The sequence below is a fragment of the Pinus tabuliformis genome, chromosome 2_1, assembly GCF_031772625.1.
Source record: "Pinus tabuliformis cultivar Carrire ecotype Pingquan chromosome 2_1, CPIR1, whole genome shotgun sequence".
Lineage (NCBI taxonomy): Eukaryota > Viridiplantae > Streptophyta > Pinopsida > Pinales > Pinaceae > Pinus > Pinus tabuliformis.
The window spans coordinates 526947750-526967924 of record NC_142299.1 but is presented as its reverse complement, the minus strand read 5'-3'; the positions used below and the strand labels follow the sequence as shown (position 1 = coordinate 526967924).

Here is a 20175-nt window from a genome sequence, read left to right as displayed (position 1 = left end):
TTGTGTATAAATATTTTGGATTCATATGGATGCACATGAATATATGTGGTTTTCTTGAAAGTTTGAATTTTTATTTGTTTTTGGTTGACTAGTATTTTAGTCTAGTTTTTTTTACTGGTTTTTGTCCAGTTTTGACCAATTCTCGATCTGGGGGGTCTACCAGTTTGATCACTGGTTTGGTTATAATAACAATGGTGGTGATATCACTGTGTTAATATTGAACCTCAGATGATGCAATGTGGATCATTGCAATTAACGAGCCATCGAAAAATTGCGAGCCATAGAATTTTGTAATGATCTGACACATAAAATATAATGAAATACAAGCCATACTTGTATCGAGCCTAAAAATGCAACAACTCAATGCATAGAATATAATGAAATGTGAGCCATAGGTGTATCGAACCTCAAAATGTAACAACTCAAATCAGATCTGAATCATAGATTATAATGAAATATGAGCCACAAGTGTATCGAGCCTCAGATTAATATGAATCATGCGAAACGCAGAGTATAAAGATGCAAGCCTTTTTCCTCATTTGATAATCTATCACAAGGATTCTCTTTATATACAATTTGATGGGGGAAATGGATCCATCAAAAGTGAAGCTGACTTAAACTATTTGGGGGGAAAACCCAAACTCAATTTCTCCTTAAATATATTTTTCAAATTATTTCTTTATCAAATTAATAATCATAATTTTCCCTTTTGTCCAAGTGAATTTTCTTTTTGACCAATATAAGCCCTCTTTAGGGCACGATAGGTTTTTGTTTGGGGAAATTCATCCCAAAGTTGCCCAAATTTCAACAATATCCTAAGCTTTTATCCGAGCTCTTCTAAGGGAAATTTCAAAGGTAATCTGGTGTATTTAGTTGAGGACTATTGCAAGTTATTCCAAGACATGTTATAGGCATTTTTTAGGCCTGTTCAGACCTTATTGAGGCTTCATCATTTCAAACCACCAAAGGAAACATACTTTGGGAACCTTGCACTATTTTGAGGGTGATTCCAATTGATTTGAAATAGATCTGGAAACCTCCTTTTATGCCCTAGTTCGGACCTATTGTGAGACCTAATTTGAGAGCATTAAAACAAGATTCAATCCATGGCTAAGGTAGGTTGACCCTTTTATTGATCAAATTAAATTGAACGCTTGACTGAAGGTAATTTCTCATTTTGATAAGGGTCTATACAAACTTCATAGGTCAATTTTTGCATGTTTTAAGGGTTGGTTCAATTTGTATTGAGAAGAGGTTTCTAGGGCCTTTGTAGCCCTGTAAGTGTTGATAATTTCAGGCTTAAGATTTCTCCTTGGGCATAATGAAAGGATAGATTCATATCTCAATTATTGAAATAGTTTGAAACATTAAAATTTGCTTAGTAGAGGTCCTATTGTAGCAAAATCTGAGGTTTAGACTTCCCTGTTTAAATTTATCATTAAGATCTAATCCAACCCAACTTCAATGTTGATTTTTTTTTTTTAAGTACAAAAGATGCAAGTACTTATTTTTGAAGCTTGATAATTACTTCCAATTATGTAGATGATTTTTTAGCTTTTTCAATGTATTGTTAAGTGATTACACATTCAGAAATTCAACCATAGAGGCAATAGAGAAATAGAGATCACAATGCCCAAAGAGACAAGAATATTTTACCCTTGGAAAACCCAAAATGGAGGAAAAACCCAGCCAACCTTTTCCTTATAGAATCAATGCAACAAGAGATACAACAAAGTCAACTAACCAACAAGATGACCATCCACCAAGATTCAAGTCAACCCTCCACATGATCTAAGACAAATTTCCAAGATTTTGTCCACATATGCTCTGTAACAAGGTCTCCAAGGGATCCGAAATTCATCCTACAACTCTACCTAATACTTCGCACTATGCCACAAAAACATATCACATAAACAAGGTATCCAAGAGGGCCGAAATTCGTCTTGCAAATTTGCTTGAGACTTCGCACTATGTCACAGAAGATGTTGATGCAAGAGCATCTGACCACCTTTAAACAAAATTCAAATTTTGAGCTATGGAGGAGGAGACGTGGACAATCATGTAAACCGGGAGCAAATTTCTGTTAAAAATGAGCTAATTTGATGGAATTGATAAGTCTCGAGAAGACTTAATTTAATGTAATTATTTGCCATGTATGTGTGTTGAAAGATTTGGGGATTGTTTGAATGATTTTAGGAGAAGATCATGGATCTAAAATGTTCCATGATTCTATAGTTATTTCTATATATTATGAACCTGTGTGTTCTAATAGATAGAACATAGATAGAGAGATAGGATACAAAGTAGTCGAAGGAGAATTTGTGCCTAAGAATTATGTATATAATAGAAATATATGTGCTATGTGGATTTTCGTGTATATGTGTATGTTTGACCTATAGCTCAGATGTATGTGTTGGAAGAGTTAAATCTTGTGTGACATGTTATTGATCAGCCATCAATCACTATAAGGATTGATGGCGATCCAACGATAAAATGAGTTAATTGTTGTATGAGTGTGTAGACAGAGTATGGCAGAGCGGAGTTGTGTTATAACACAAATTCCATCATAAGTAGTCAAGTGCAGAGGGAGCCATCGGATCATTTAGATTGACGGATGTTAATGGCGAAGGAATAGATCTAGATCGTTAGATCGACAAATCTGTTAGATCGATGGTGATCAGTCAACTGAGGGGTTAAGGCCATTTTAATCTGTGTGCTAGTTGAAGTCCCGCAAACCGTAGATTGATGGCCTCCTATATCCAACGGATATCAGGTCATAAAGTGATCAAACTTTAATTCCCAAATCGGACTCGAAAATTTATATATAAAGGATTTATAATCCTTATCAGCTCCATAAGGGTGGGTAAACGTCGTGCAAGTGACTCATCCGATATTTCTGTTGACCGTTGGATCAAGTGTGCCTTGATCAATTGGTGGAGGATCACCGATTAGTTTCGGTGATTGGGTGAATCATCAACTGTTGGATTGGAAGGTGAGATCAACAGCGAAGATTGAAGGTGATAATTCTTGGCCTGAGCGGACCTGAGAAGTTATGGATGTGGGTTTATTTTATTTTGGGTCTGATCTTGTTCTTTCGAAGTGGGACCGATGTTCATTGTCAGGTTTCATTGTATTCCGTTGTTTGGTGATTGGTCGGGTTTTTGTTAATTCCACCAATGTAAAGGCTTCTGATGTAAGTGTGGGCCATAACCCACAAGTTCACGTAAGGATTAATGATAATGAAAGGGAAATTTCCTCATGGCAGTTATCCTTTTCATCAAGTGGTATCAGAGCAGGGAAAGGGTTCCCACGAGAGAGGAGTTTCTGTGAAAAAGGAGGAGATATAGTCAAGTTGAAGATTGGAGAGTTTTGGTCTTTAACAGAAGGTGAGAAATTTGCTACAGCTTAGAGCAAGGAGTGTTCAATTGGTTCGAGAAGAGAGAACCAGAGAGATGCTAAAAGACTAAGCTCGAGGAGAGAAGCTTGGTGAGGTATCGTGTAGTAGAGAAGACTATTATTACAGAGGTTTTGTTGTAGCTCACAGAAAGATCATGAAGGTAGTTCCACTGAGGAAGTGGGTAGAATTGCTATGGGATGGAGGAGAAGCATATGACCAGGAGGTCATATATTTTTGTGCCTCGGGAGTCTAATGCAAGAGCATTTGACCACCTTTAAACAAAATTCAAATTTTGAGCTATGGAGGAGGAGACGTGGACAATCATGTAAACCAGGAGCAAATTTATGTTAAAAAAGAGCTAATTTGATGGAATTGATAAGTCTCGAGAAGACTTAATTTAATGTCATTATCTGCCATGTATGTGTGTTGAAAGATTTGGGAATTTTTTGAATGATTTTAGGAGAAGATCATGGATCTAGAATGATCCATGATTCTATAGTTATTTCTATATATTATGAACCTACATGTTCTGATAGATAGAGCACAGACAGAGAGATAGGATACAATGTAGTTGAAGGAGAATTTGTGCCTAAGGCTTAAATGCCTTAGTCTGTAATCGAATTACGTATATAATAGGAATATACGTGTTATTTGGATTTTTGTATATATGTGTATGTTTGACCTATAGTTTAGATGTATGTGTTGGAAGAGTTAAATTTCATGTGACAGGTTATTGATCGACCATCGATCACTATAAGGCAAGGATAATTTTAGGGGCGAATGTTCGCCCTTTGGCGAAATTAAGGGGTTTTAAATTTTTAGTGGGCGAATATTTTGTATCATAGTACATTTTTACAAATCACCTCAAATAGCCCACCTTATTTTAAGGGAGAGGGTAAAAAAGGTAAATTTAGCCCTTGAAATTAGGACTTACAACCTTCCATTCGCCCATTTTCAAGAATAGGTTTTATTTAAGTGAATCCATTCGCCCATTTTCAAGAATAGGTTTTATTTAAGTGAATCCTATGGGCCAAATACCATATTTATAAAAGAGGTATGGTAAATTAATAAAAATATAAATAAATGAGAGGTATGGTAAATAAATAAAACATTTTTTATATTTACTCCATAAGTCACCTTATATACATGTAAGGGTGTAAACAAATAAAAATATAAGTAAAGTGGAGGTATGGTAAATAAATAAAATGTCTTTTTATACTTACATGTAAGGGTGTAAACAAATAAAAATATAAGTAAAGTGGAGGTATGGTAAATAAATAAAACTTCTTTTTATACTTACTCAAAAGGTATGGTAAATAAATAAAAATATAAATAAACTAGACGTATCGTAAATAAATAAAACCTCTTTTTATATTTAGTCCATAACCCTCGTTCTATTTATGAAGGCTCAAGAAAGAGGTTTTATTTAAGTGAATCCTATGGGCCAAATACCATATTTGTAAAAGAGGTATGGTAAATTAATAAAAAATATAAATAAACGAGAGGTATGGTAAACAAATAAAACTTTTTTTATATTTACTCCATAAGTCACCTTATATTTACGAACACTCAAAAAATGGGTTATATTTAGGTGAAACTTATTAATACCATGAAAAAAACCATTATTAACCCTAATATTAGAATTAATAAAAATAAAAATGGCACATGGTATTGACCCATGGTATTCACCAAGGCACATGGTATTGACCCATGGTATTCACCTGGAATGTAGCCTATTTAAATGGGGGAATTAAACCAGCATGTAGCCTATGCTAAGATTCACTAGGACTTTACAAAGTTTTATTATTTAGTGAAAGACTCACCAAGATCTTACAAGATTTTATAATTGAGTAAAATATTCTAATAAAAATAAAAATGGCACATGGTATTGACCCATGGTATTCACCAAAATGGCACATGGTATTGACCCATGGTATTCACCTGGAATGTAGCCTATTTAAATGGGGGAATTAAACCAGCATATAGCCTATGCTAAGATTCACTAGGACTTTACAAAGTTTTATTATTTAGTGAAAGACTTGCCAAGATCTTACAAGATTTTATAATTGAGTAAAATATTCGCCATGCCTGGTGAGAGATTCGCCAAAAAATTATATATACATATTATATTATTGATAAAATCGCCTTCCATTTTTCCTATATACCATGGAGATTCGCTCATTTATTATATTTATAAATTTAGGGGGGGTTCTTAAAATTTTCCCTGCTATAAGGATCGATGGCAATCCAACGATAAAAGGAGTTAACTATTTTATGAATGTAGTGAGTGTGTAGATAGAGTATGTGGAGTTGTGTTATAACGCAAATTCCATCATAAGCAGTCAAGCGCAGAGGGAGCCATCGAATCGTTTAGATCGACGGATGTTAATGGTGGAAGAAGAATGGCAGAGGAATAGATCTGGATCATCAGATCTGTTAGATCAATGGTGATCAGTCAACTACGGGGGTTAAGGTCGTTTTAATCCGTGTGCTAGTTGAAGTCCTGCAAACCGTAGATTGATGGCCTCTTATATCCATCGAATATCAGGTCATAAAGTGATCAAACTTTAATTCCTAAATCGGACCCGAACATTTATAGATCAAGGATTTATAATCCTTATCGGCTCTATAAGGGTGGGTAAACGTCGTGCAAGTGACTCATCCGATATCGATGTTGACCGTTGGATCAAGTGTTCCTTGATCAAACGGTGGAGGATCATCGATTAGTTTCGATGATCGGGTGAATCATCAACCGTCGGATTGGAAGGTGAGATCAATGGCGGAGATTGAAGCCGATAAGGCTTGGCTTGAGCGAACCCGAGAAGTTATGGATGCGGGTTTATTTTATTTGGGGCCGGTCTTGTGCGTTTGAAGTGGGACCGACGTTCGTTGTCGAGTTTCATTGTATTCCGTTGTTTGGTGATTGGTCGGGATTTTGTTAAATACACCATTGTAAAGGCTTCCGATGTAAGTGTGGGCCATAACCCACAGGTTCACATAAGGATTAATGATAACGAAAGGGAAATTGCCTCACTGCAGTTATCCTTTTCATCAGATGTACCACAGAAAAATCATCTAGAACTCGGCCTCCTCTGTTTACTATAGCAAGGGCAACTGAAACGTATCTCTTCCTTCTAATTTCGGCCTTGTATTCCTTATCTTTCTTTGCTTAGAATAGAGATATGTGTGATAATCCAAAGTGTGTCCTTGGAGGAGGATGAATAGGCTGCTTATAGCCTTTAGGTGATGCAAATGGGTGTCTCTCTGGGCAAGCTGACATGATAGCTTGGAGGGCCAACTTGGTCACTTGTGGAGGCAAAACTATAAATTGAAAAATTCAAATTTTATTTTGCAAAGGTCATGAAGAACATGTCTTTCATAATCTTTCTTTTGAATATAAAAGCCAATAAATATTTTCTTTTACAAATATAATTTATATTTCATCATTATAGGTACAAATGAATATTATGAAGACCGAACATAGCTACAAAAATCCAACATTCAGGATCTTATCTAGACATTTCTAGGAGAGAATTAAAGCATATTGTGACAAGGTTTCTAAGCCCTAATCCGAAATTGACATTTGCAAAGCGATTTTGTTCGGTGAATTACCAATTATATGTTGAATTTGAAGGCTAACAAGTTTTGAGGTCAACCTTCTAAATCATATTATAAAGGGCATTTATTCTACGGGTACATCTAGAAGCAAATCTCTAAGGCACATTGTTTCCTTTGTTGAATATTCTTTTGGTCATAATTTAACTGATCCACAACACGCCTTCTGTGGAAAATTTTGAATGATTTGTCACATGACATGTTTCGAAGCCTTCCGTTGATAGATCTAAATCAAGAAGTAAACCTGTAACATTCATTCATAGTAAATCAAAGGCCAAATTTGAAATAGTTTCAAGGGAAGGATGAAGTTATGGTTAAGGAGCAGTTGTAGCAGAGGGTTGATGTACTGTTGAACAACAAGAGTATCTTGTGATGGTATTACTATTAAAATTGGAAACTAGGGCCAAACTCTATGTGGGTCATCTTATTGATGGCAGCTGATATTTTTCTTGGATCCCTCTCATCAAGAGGTGTAGGATTGATCTAAAGATCATCTGATTCCGATAAGTATTCATGGAGTTATGAATTAATTTTTTATAAGACAATTCGTCAAGGTCGGCTAGAAACAAAATAAACCCCACATGTGCTCAATGTTTTAGCATAAAAGGAGATGACTTGAGAGTCATTTCTCACACACACTACTATCTTGATTTCTCTCCACTTGTCTTGGGTTTTAGTGGAAGAGAAATCTAGGAGTGGAAGCCCTAGATGTTGGAGGAAAGAAGACTAAGGGAGCTTCCCTAGAGGAGATGTCGTAGCCCTAGACGTTGTCAAAGAAGAAGTCAAAAACGTTGTCAAGGAAGCATGCCCTAAATGTAGTCGAAGAGAGGCCCTAATGCTATCCAAAAGGCAGCTCTAAATGCAGTCTAATAGCAGCCCTAATCGCTGTCAAAAGGCAGTGCTAAACGCAGTCTAAGAGAGGCCCTAACGTTGTCCAAAAGACAACACTAAACACAGTCTAAAAGCAGGCCTAAACGCTATCAAAAGGCGGCCGTAAATGCAGCCTAAGAGAGGCCCTAACGCTGTCCAAAAGGCAGACCTAATCGAAGTGTAAAAGCAGCCCTAAACGCGGTGTAAAAGCAGCCCTAAACATTGTCAAAAGGCAGCCCTAGACGCAGTCTAAGAAAGGCCCTAATGCTGTCCAAAAGGCAGCCCTAAACGCAGTCTAAGACCAGCTCTAAACGCAGTCTAAGAGCAGACCTAAAAATTGTCTAAATGGCAGCCCTAAACGCTATCCAAAGGCAACCCTAACATAGTCTAAAGGCAGCCCTAACACTAACCTACGGTGCCCTAGATGCAAGCCTAATATAGCTAAAAAGGTGGGCTATAGGTGACCCTCAAAACAGGGACAACGTGAGAGTTTGAGGACTCAAACATGCCCAGGATAGCAATGCTAATAAATGGGATAGATGGGTTACATGGTGCTACTAAGACACATAGTAAAACAATAGGTATGGCAAGGCTAGAGGGACAACAGCAAGGTATATCATAACTGTTAGGGACAGCAGTTACACCTATATATTTAGGCAGCAGTGGCAAGGGACAACTATATAGTAAATGGGACAACAAAGGAATGCTATGGCAAGCATGGACATCATGGAAAGCATTTTGCTGCAAGCACATGAGACATGTTGTGTGGAAACATGGTTCAACATCACACTTGGGATAGCTGTGTGGCAACATGATCAGCTTCAGAACAATGATGGGATAGCAGCATGTTGGGACAAAACTATGATGGGACAACTATGACATTGTGCAGCAATGGCACAATGGGATAGCAGCAACAACAAGGTGCAGCAAGTACATGGTGCAGCAATAGTACTTGGGACAACAATGATTCTTGGTGCAGCAAGTACATGGTACAGTCATGATTGGTGAAGCATGATGAGATACAACATAGTGATGATGGGTGCAGCACAGTGAGGTGCAACATGATGACAAAATTCAGCACAATGATAGGTGAAGGAGTCACCTTGGAGAATTAGTTGAAGCAACATGTCTTCAACTAATCTCACGTATCATCTTCTTATAGATGATCTATGCTCTTATCTAGATAAGTCAAAGTGTTGACTTCTATTGTAAATATACTATCTCTCTGTTAAAATATGGTATGTTCTATGCTTAGAGCAATTTACTTCTTTTCTTCTTATTAACCACAGATTAGCAATCACATATTAAGTAAAGTGCAGATGTGATAGCTAGCTAGGGACAAACCCCAATGTGGGGAAACCCTTTGATCAAATCTTCTTTTATCTTCAATAGTTCAACAGAGAGAAATAGTACAAAAACATAGTTTTGTAATTTTGTATCAGCAGCAGAAAACCTTAGATCAACAAAGTCAAACTTGGTCAAATGAGTTGAAATTGACCTCCAATATGCTTGGTCAATTACCTGTCAACTAGCCCTCGAACAACCTAAAGAAACAACCCTTGAACAACCCTAACAACAGTGAAATTATTGTTGACTGAAGTCAACCTGCTGCCCAAAACTAGGGCAATCAACACTGGTCAAACCTGTGGACATATTGCCTTGATTTTTGTGCCAAAATCTACGGCCTGCCTAGGAGAGCAAGCACACCAAAACTACACCCTTGATGAGTCAACGCTTGGTCAAATAAGGTCAAAGAGACCTTCAGCAGTTCTGCATCCTCCTTTCAGTGTCCTCCTTGCCCTAATGTGTCCTCCTCCTTCCCACGTGTGAGATGCTCCTTGTATAACCCAAAGCTAAGGAGAGAGAGAGAAGAATGAGTGAGATGAGATGATGAGAAAATGAATCAACCTCTTTTGTATTTATATGATTCACTGGGCATGTGTGCCACACATTTAACTACTGGCCGACCTTGACAATTTTTCAAGTAAATACAAATAAATTCATATCTCCACTTGTCGGAATTGAATGATATTTAGATCAATCCTACACCTCTCGATAAGAGGAATCTAGGAAAAATATTAGCTGACATAAATGGGGTGGGCCACATGGATTTTGGCCCTAGTTTCCAATTTTAACACTCCCTCTCAACTAGGAAGAACTCCATCAGCAATCCTTCTGACCGTCAGTACTATCCCAACCATCAAATGCACTGCCCTGCACTACTTGGCCCTACTTTGCTGTGCTCAAACTATGAAGAAGAAGAAACGATCCAGGATGTATCATACCATCCTCCACTGACTCGAAGTCAGTCTTAGAGTGTGTCATACCACTCTCATTGATACCAGATCGGGATCATTGATTCCAGATCAATGGAGGTCATCCTAGCATAGGGAGTATGGTAGATACAACGATGCGTCCATCGATAGTACTACTAATGGTCCCTATCCCCATTTCCCTACTCATTGATCAGATGAGAGGTACTTCCCATGAGTCCCAGACTGCATGGGTAGGATGCCTCGATAGGAGAACTAATCATCCTGTCCACAGGAGAACGAGTCATCTTGTCCAACAGTCACCACATGAGAACTAATCATCTTGGCCCACAAGAGAACTAATCATCCTGTTCCATAGTCACCACAGAGAACTAATTATCCTAACCCACAAGAGAACTAATCATCCTATTCCACAGTTGCCAGTAGAACTAATCATCCTGTTCCATGGTCGCCATAGGGTGTCATAGGGGAAGATTGAACCTTTCACCATGTACATAGTGCACCACCAGGGGATGGTGAGTCACCCTGTGGTCGCATCTCGCTCCAAGAAGTACCCAGCACCCCCCCCTGGAGCTCCCAGAGTTCAATACATTATACTCAACCATCATAAGAGGGTCTTTGAACGACACCAAGTCATTATCAGAAAATCAAGAATTTGACATTTCCTAGGGGCTTCATCAAAATCTCAACGACCTATTCATCTGTACCGATATATTGGAGCCTTATTGCTCCCCACTACATCATATCCCAAATATAGTGGTACATGATATCGATATGCTTGGAGCGATCATGAAATACGAGATTCTCTGATAAACGAATCCTGCTCTGGTTGTCACACATGATCACGGTGGTATCTAATGTAAATCCAAACAGTTGACTGAAGAGCTTTCACAACCAGACTGCCTCACAAGAGGCCATACTAGCAGCAATGTACTCTGCCTCGACGGTGCTCAAAGCCACTGACTTCTGCTTCCTACTCATCCAGGATATCGAGGCAGATCCCATAGAGAAACAACACCCAAAAGTACTCTTTCAGTCGACCACACTGCCTGCCCAATCAACATCAGTATATCCATGTAGTCTCACATCTCCAACAGTGTATCTCAACCCATGAGTGATTGTGCCACAAAGATATCTCAACAGATTCTTGTCACCATTCCAATGTGAGTGGTGAGGCTCAACCATATGTTGACTCAACGCGTTGACTACAAAACATATATCCGGACGAGAGTTTTCCAAGAACATCAATGCTCCGATGAGTTGACAATACTCGGTAGCATTTCATAAAACAAGTCTGACAGCACTACTTCTTAACTTCTTGAAGTCAAGCTCCATCGGGGTAGTCACGGGCTTGCAGTCCACCATACCGAATCTCTCCAATATCTTCAACACATAATTTCCTTGAGATAGGAAAATCTCCCCTGGTTTCTACCAGACTTCTAGTCCTAGGAAATAGTGCATCAGTCCTAGGTCCTTCATCTCAAATTTAGAAGCCAACTCCCTCTTACATTTGTGAATGAGAGGGTTTGCACCTGTTAGAAAGAGGTCATCGACGTACAACACTAGTACGAGAGGATTATCATCCTCAATATTAAAGTAAAGGTTAGGGTCTGCTTCACTCCTAGTGAATCCTAGCTTCATCAAGTAGCTATCGATCCTCTCATACCATGCTCAGGGTGCTTGCTTCAACCCATAGAGGGCCTTCTTCAACCTTCACACATGAGATTCTCGATCATGAATCTCAAATCCTTCGGGTTGCTCCACATAGACCTCCTCTTTGATCGAACCATGCAAGAACACGATCTAGACATCCATTTGATGTAGGTTCCATCCTTGCGAAGAAGCAAGGGCTATGATCGAGCAAATGGTGGTATATCGGGCAACAGGAGCAAATATCTTGTCATAGTCTATAACTTCCTTCTGAGAGAAGCCACGAGCAAAAAAACGAGCCTTATGCTTTTCCGCACATCCATCAACTGCATGCTTTATCTTGTAAAGCCATTTCGAAGTGATAACTGCTTTGTCCTGGGGTCTGGGGACCACATCCCAGACACCGTTTTTCATGATGGACTCATATTCCTCAGTCATAGCATCCTTCCATACTTAATGCTTGACAGCTTCTACGAATGATGAAGGCTCATTTTGGATGATCGTGCTCATGATGGTCAAGTATCCCTAATACCTGGTCGGCTTCTTACTTTCCTGGAAGGTCCCCTGGGTGCAACATGCCCTTCAGCATCATCAAGTGTCCCCCCCTAAGCCATGAAGGCCTCTTCCTAGAAGAGGAAGGCTCTTGTGAAGGGGGATCAATAAGATCCATAGGTTCTTCCATATCGGGCATCACCTCATCTTCATTTTCATTTGGTTCCCTGGTGTCAGTTTCTTTAGATCCCCTTCGAGTAAGAAGATTGTCAACTTTGCTAAGAGCCATATCTTCATCAAAGGTGACATCATGGCTAATCTCGATTTCCCTTTGACAAGCCACATAGATTCTATAGCCCTTAGTGTTTTCGCTATAGCCCACGAAGATTCCTTTCTTTCAATGTACCCAATTTAATCCTCTTCTCCTTCGGCACATGAAAATATACCGGACTTCCAAAAATTCTAAAATGAGATACGTCAGGTTTCTTACCAGTGAACATATCTTCGGGAGTCTTGGAACCCAATGCTTGATGAGGGCATTGGTTTTGCACATATACGGCGGTATTCATAGCTTCGGCCCATAGAGACTTTGGAAGTCTTTGATCATTGAGCATAGCATGGATAGCTTCCACAATTGTACGATTCTTCCTTTCCACCATACCATTCTACTCAGGAGTATATGGTGATGTAGTATCCCTCGTAATGCCATCCTCTTTGCAAAAGTCATGGAACTCATTGGATTCATACTCAGTCCCATTATCAGTCCTTAAGATCTTGATCTTCTTTTCGGTTTGAATCTCAATCTAGGATTTGAAGTGATGAAACCAAGTGAACACTTCATCCTTCTTTTTCAAGAAGTATATCTAGGTTTTGCGAGAATAATCATCTGTAAAAGTGACCTAATATAAATATCCTCCCAAAGAGTTCATGGGCATCATACCAGATATGTCTGAGTGAACCAATTGCAATACATCGGAGGTCTTACTTTGGTTTGATGGGAATGGTCCCCTTTTGAGCTTCCCTTTGGCACATCCAGGACATACACCTTCTTGCTCTACTTGGAACTTAGGCATTCCTGTCACCATTTGCCTTGCATTGGATAGAGCTTTATAATGAATGTGAGCAAACCTTCGATGCCATAGTTCGGACTGAAGTGATGTGTCACAAGACATGACACCTAGTGGACTTCCCTCGCATGGTGGCCCATTTTGATGTAATTGTAACAAAAACTATTTCTTCCACCCTTTGGTCCAACCTTCTCTTTGGATTTAGCCCCAGAATTGTCCCTTCTTTTAGCATAAGAAGAAAAGGTAGAGGGGTGGCCTTTAAGTGCGGGTATTTCTTGCTCTTCCATCCTTGTCTCTTCTTGAATACATCTAGCCATTAATTCCTCAAATCCTGGGATGACATTATTTTTTAGAAGAGTAGTCCTGAATATATACCATTCAGGTGGCAGTCCTCCAAAAGTTGTGATAGTCATTTCCCTGTCAGGAACTACTTCCCCAATAGATAGGAGATCATTCTTGATCTCGGTGATGCTTAAGAAATATGCTTGCATACTCTCATCTTTTCCCTTCTTAATTTCCTTCAGATTATTTCTAAGAATTAGAACTTGGTTTGCATCATTAACATTAAATAAACTAACCAGTCTATCGTATATTTCCTTAGAGGTTGTCAGCTCGGAAACATAGGCCACCAGGAGCTTGTTGATAGAGTTCTGGATGATCTTCCTTGCTTTGAATTCTCCCTCAGACCACTTGCTTTTGGCAGCAGTGGATGAATTTGATGGAGGCACAACAATATTGCCTGTCACATGGTCCAACACTTCCTAATCTTCTAAAGTCAGATTGAGAGGCATCTTCCATCCGTGATAGTCAGACTTCTCAAGGAGATTGTCTTCGGTGGGGAAGAGTGTTGAGGACCCCATGAAGTTTTTAGGATAGCCTTCCCAACCTTCTCTTCGGTGATTTATCTTGCTCTTGCTTGGGCTTTGTCTTCACCTCAACTCCGATACCATGTTAAAATATGGTATGTTCTATGGTTAGAGCAATTTACTTCTTTTCTTCTTATTAGCCATAGATTAGCAATCACATATTAAGTAAAGTGCAGATAGAACATTAAACGAATAACAAAAAACAAGCCAAGACAATAGACACAAGATGTGGTAGTTAGCTAGCAACAAAGCCCAATGCGGGGAAACCCTTTGATCAAATCTTCTTTTATCTTCAATAGTTCAGCAAAGAGAAATAGTACAAAAACATAATTTTGTAATTTTATATCAGCAGTAGCAAACCCTAGATCAGCAAAGTCAAACTTGGTCAAACGAGTTGAAATTGACCTGCAATATGCTTGGTTAATTACGGTCAACTAGCCCTCGAAAATCCTGAAGAAACAGCCCTTGAACAGCCCTAAAAACAATCAAATTGTTGTTGACTGAAGTCAACCTACTGCCCAAAACTAGGGCAGTCAACACTGGTCAAACTTGTGGATGGATTGCCTCGATTTTTATGCCAAAATCTGCGGCCTGCCTAGGAGAGGCAACCACACCCTTGATGAGTCAATGCTTGGTCAACGTAGGTCAAAGAGACCTTCAACAGTTCTGTGTCCTCCTTTCAGCATCCTCCTTGTCCTAATGCGTCCTCCTTCTTCCCACATGTGAACTGCTCCTAGTATAACCCAAAGCTAAGGAGAGAGAGAGAAGAATGAGTGAGATGAGATGATGAGAAAATGAATCAATAATCTTTTGTATTTATATAATTCACTGGACATGTGTGCCACACATTTAACTGCTTGCTGACCTTAACAATTTGTCAAGTAAATACAAATAAATTCATATCTCCATAAATAATTGTCGGAATCAGATAATCTTTAGATCAATCCTACACTTCTTGATAAGAGGAATATAGGAAATATCAGCGGCCATAAATGAGGTGACCCACATGGAGTTTGGCCCTAGTTGCCAATTTTAACACTCTCTCTATCTCTCTGTTGAACTATTGAAGAAAATATAAGAAGAATTGATCAAGGGTTTCCCCTCATTGGGGTTTGTCCCGGCTAGCGCCACATCTTGTGTCATCTTTTCTTGGTTTGTCTTTTTCAATTTATGTTTATGTTCTATCTGCAGTTTACTTTAATGTTGATGTGATTGCTAATCTTGAAAAGATATTGAGATGACTGTGAAAATTGAAATAAATTTCTCTAAGCATAGAACATACCTACAATTAACAATTACAAATTGCTAACAAAATTTGTAAAAGAATGTCATGAGTTGTTCAAACTGAGTACTGTTATATTGTACCTTGCGTACTCATGAGCAAAATATTCAAATTGGTTGTTTGATATATGCTATATTGTTACCATTATAATATATTGTTGATAAGGTCTCTCTCCAAGTTGAAGTAGTTAGGGTTTGTTGCTAATTATGGCCAAAAGCTTCAGGATTGTTTTACAAGTATATCTATCAAAGAATGCATTGTTGAGAGCATATTGATGCTGCTAGGGTATGACAATGAAAGTGCATTATTGAGCAAAGATTGTTATTGATTGTTGAGATGGGGTTTCAATTGCATGAGTGAGTATTGTATTTATATTTTATTTCAGAGGCAGTTGAAGCATAGTTTAATACAATGAGTTCGTGTTTCTATGTTGCTAGAGTTTGTCAACTTATATACATGTTGAGCACCATTGGATCTAAGTGTTGGGCAGAGAGTATTGAGTAATTTTGGATTGTTCAAGCTGGGGTTTGATCTTTTGAGCACTAGAAATTGTTATTGTTGCTAACGACCTTGTGCCAGTGTTGCAAACTGATAGTGTCAGTTGTTTGTTTTGATATTTTGATATTGAGCACAGGTGGATCCAATCTGAAAATTATGAAACATGGTTCACTGTGGTGAATTGAAGGTTGGAACCTTCAGTGCAAGTGGTGGCTTGTTGAGCAAGGTGGCAGGGTGGTGCAAGGCAGAGATTGAAGTCTCTTTCAGATTGGAACCGAAGAACACTTCAGGGCAGTAGGGTGGTGCTAGGGCAGGTTGGAGCATATGCAAGGTGTTGGGGCATCCTTTCAGTCAGCGCTAATAAAACCAAGGCGTTGGATCATCCTTCCAATTGGAGTTGGTAAACTAGGGTGTTGGAGTATCCTTTCAGTTGGAGTTGATAAATCAAGGTTTTGGAGCCTCCTTCCAGTTGTTGTCAGAGAATCTCGGAAGTTGAAGCTTCCTATTGATGTACTCATTAAGACCTATATGAAAAATGTTCGATGGTTTTTCAGAAGGGTTCACACCTAAAAATTTCGTGTAATGTTATGCATTGTTGAATTGTGTTACTGATTTATGTTTTGAACTAATACTAATGATAATCAATATTCTGTGATGTTAAAATTAATTAATTGAAGTGAAATATTGATTTACCCCCTCTCAATATTTCCAACAATAAGTTCATTAATGTCTAACAAGAAGTGATGGAAAAAGTATGTCAATGAGACTAAAAGAGTTCAAAAGTCTAGGTAACAAAATGGGGAAGTGAAAAGGCAACTACTAGATCAATCCTGAGTGCAGGGATAAATAGAATGTGTCCCACTCTAGTTAAAACAAAGTACAAAAGAAGGTTGCAAGAAAAATAGAGATAGAACATGGGTGGGAAAGATATGAAAGAAGTTACAAAAGTGAAAAATATGCTAGAACTGAGAAGTTACAAAAGCGAAAAAAAAAAAAATGCTAGAACTAAGAAGTCAAAAGTGAAAATATGCTAGAACTGAGAAGTCTAAGTGTGGAATGGAAGAGAAGATTAGAAACAATTAACCACTGAAACAAACGAATACAAAAACATGGGAAAAACAAATTAAAGCACAAAAAATAGTGAATTCCAACCCTAGCTGCCAATGAATGGTGTAACTTTTATTTTACATATAAAAAATACAGAATGAACTGAGAATGTAACCCCGGGAAAACTTTGCCTAAATACAAAAATTAAACTGAACCTAAAGGCCAGCTAAAACAAAAGAAAAATAAGGTAAATTCCACCAACCTGGCATCTTGTGACTGATTTGAAGTGCACGGTAGAGCTCGGGAGCCTCCGGGAGATGGGAAATGTGAATGACTAGCACACAAAGGACATCGTCATCGTGAAATTCCTTCAAAATTCCATAATAAAGCAAGAACTACAAGAACACGTTTGCCTCCCCATGAGAGATCACAACGTCGAGGTTGAGTTTAGATTTCCATGCAGCAGCAATTTTCTGAGCATCATTTTTTGCCTCCGATGACACCTCTCCAAGCGACAGTATAAAAGGCAGGGATTACATGAGAAAATGACAGACTTGTCAATCTGCTTGAAGGATCGTATTATTTCCCCTGCCATTTCCATCCAGATAAAGGTCCTCCATGGTAGAACTAGCTTGGTAGGGTCCGTGACACATCTTAGCATTGTTGGGGCTTCGTTACGGATCGTCATGACCTTACTGCTGGAATCAACCAGGAATTTCTGGATGCCCTCGCCATCCATTCTCTCGCATAGATATTTCAGTTGCGGGAGTGAGTTCACGACATCTTTTAGGGTGAGCAAGGCCTTCCTAGGGTTTCCAATGCTCTTTTCTGTGATAGAATTATTCTCTGAGCTCTTCTTAGGGTTCCCAGTGCTACTTTTTATGATGGAATTTTTCTTCGAGGTCTTACCGGGGCTTCTAGTGCTTTTTTCTACGGTGAATTTTTTCTTCGGAATCTTACTAGTGTTTCCAGTTCTGTTTTCTGAGGCGCAATTTTTCTCTGAGGTCTTGTCAGGGTTTACAGTGATCTTTTCTATAGCAGATTTTTTCTCCTTTTCATCTTCCTTCATCTTTCATGCGAGCTCTTCAAAGCACTTCTTCATGAGCTTCTGCAGCTCGTTGAAGTGATCTTCAAGCTCCTTCCATTGGGTGGTGAAGTTCAATAGGGCAGAAGAATGGGATTGTAGCTACAAGGATGCTTTGCTCATCTAGTTTCTCTTGTAGGGTGCCACGTTCATGGCTGTCAAGATCGAAGTTGCTACTGGACACACACAATGGATCTTCAGTTTCTTTTGGGGGTTAACTAGGGAATTAAGTTGCATGGTTATCAATGCCTTCTTACTTCCTTGTGGTTAGTATTTTGTTCGTGCTATTGTCACTTTTGTAAGGTTTGGATTCTTGTCGTATGCAAATAGGTAAGCATGCCATTCAACCCTATAAACATGACCATGGTTGCATGCTATATCCAAGGAAACCAAGGAAAGAGTGACTCCCTTCGCAGACCTCTCATTGCCTCTGTGGACTGAGCTTGAGAGATAGAACCCGAAACACACATGAATATCAACAAATTCTGCTACTCTAATTAGAATATTAAACTGGGTTGCATCTCTTAATAACTCTGAGAAAGGTTTCATCCACCTCCTATCAACCAAAAAAATACAGAATAAAAACTAAACCCCTAGAATCCCCGTCCTATATCTTCGATTTTAGAGATTTAAGGATTAGTGTTCGGTTCAAGTTTTTATTTATTTATTTAATTTTTATGAGAATGGGCGAGGAAATATTGTTAAAAATAATATTATTATCATGTTAGATCAATCTAGATCCATTTTAATATGAGAATTTATTAAGTGTTCAAAGGATCAAATCCCTTTAGATGTAAGATATTTGATAGATCAAATCTATTGAGATATAAGATATTTGATAGATCTAGGGTTAATATGGATCTAGACTAGTTTTTATATACATATACCATATCTAGGTTGGATCCATCTCTCTCTATATCTCTCTTCCCTCCCTCTCTACTCTCTCTATCCCTCTCTCCTCTCTCTCTTCCTTCTCTCTCCCTTTTTCTCCCCCATCTCTCTCTATACCCTCCAACTCTCACTATCTCCCTCCCTCTCTCCTTCTCTCCCCCCCTCTCTCTCAACGCTCCATCTCTTTGTCTCCCAATCTCTCTTCCCTTTCTCTCCCTCTCTCTCACCTCTTCTCTCTATCTTCTCACATCTCTTCTCTCCCTTTCTACCTTGTCACTTTGTCTTTCTCTACCTCTATCTCTCTATGTCTTTGTTCTTCCATTCCTCTCTCCCCCCCTCCAACTCCATCTTTCTCTCCCTCCCTCTCTCCTCTCCCCCACCACCCTCCTCTCTCTCTCTTCATTTTTCTCTCTCCCTCTCTCTTACACCTCCCTTTCTCTCTCCCTTACCCATCACTCTCTCTCTCCCCCCATCCAACTCTCTCTCTCTCTCTCTCTCTCTCTCTCTCCATCCATATGATGGAGAATTTTCACTCTATGTAATCAACTATCTCTCCCTTTACCACTCTCTCCCTCCCTCCATCTATATGATGAACAATTTTCACTCTATGTAATGTTATATGTAATGTCTAGAATATTTTACATTTTAATTTTTTATTGTGAAATGAGTTATGGTTTTTCGACATGTGGTATTGATAAGCCATGGTATTGTAACAAACACTATTTAGAAGCTAATAATATCCATGGTAAAGTGTAACACTTCCAAAAGTTAAACAAGATCAAAGTAAAAAAATAAATTACTATATGCTTTTCCTACTTAATATTTTCACCGAGTAAATATTAGTGTTACCATACATGTTATGATTTCCAACGAGATCTACATATTATAGTATTTGAAATTATTTATATGTAAAAAGTTTTGATCCTATTTGATTTGACATGCCTTGAAATATCTACCAATTAAGGGTTTATGATATTTCATAGTAATCGAAGGTTATAGCGTTAAACATTACAGGCCCATTGCCATTGATGTGAGACAAACATTTTTGCCACAAGGTTATGCAACCTAAAGGTTGGACTCTATGATTTAACTGTGACTATATGTAGTTCAGCCTCTGTTCATTTATGCCACCAATACGGCCTC

General features: G+C 38.6%; 1 pseudogene across 1 annotated transcript in view; it reads right to left on the bottom strand.

The window, feature by feature from the left end:
- LOC149201277 (uncharacterized) overlaps window positions 1–18264 on the bottom strand; it is a 73537-nt pseudogene extending 55273 nt beyond the window's left edge. Inside the window, exon 1 of the transcript XR_016253678.1 lies at window positions 17320–18264. The product of XR_016253678.1 is annotated as an uncharacterized LOC149201277 (transcript). The remainder of the gene's footprint in view (window positions 1–17319) is intronic.
- Between the last annotated feature and the right edge of the window lie 1911 nt (window positions 18265–20175).